We start from the raw sequence: 256 nt of genomic DNA, 5'->3' as shown, positions 1-256 counted from the left end.
AACCTACGTTTTTGTTTTTTGTTTTGTTTTGTTTAGTTTTAGTTTTTTTTTTTGGCTAATTTGGCAGTTAGATAACTTTTTTGCTACATGTTAGTGTTTTTTGCTAATTTAGGCTCCTTTTTTTGTTTTTTAGGCTATTTTGAAATTTAGCAATTTTTTCAGCTACATGTGTCACGAAACAGGCAGACGGTTGGATCTAAATGCAGCAGGTTTATTTGGTGAAGACAGGGTAATGGGCGTGATGCACAGGTGAAAG

This window comes from Oryzias melastigma, linkage group LG4 (assembly GCF_002922805.2).
Source record: "Oryzias melastigma strain HK-1 linkage group LG4, ASM292280v2, whole genome shotgun sequence".
Classification (NCBI taxonomy): domain Eukaryota; kingdom Metazoa; phylum Chordata; class Actinopteri; order Beloniformes; family Adrianichthyidae; genus Oryzias; species Oryzias melastigma.
This window is presented reverse-complemented; position numbering follows the sequence as displayed.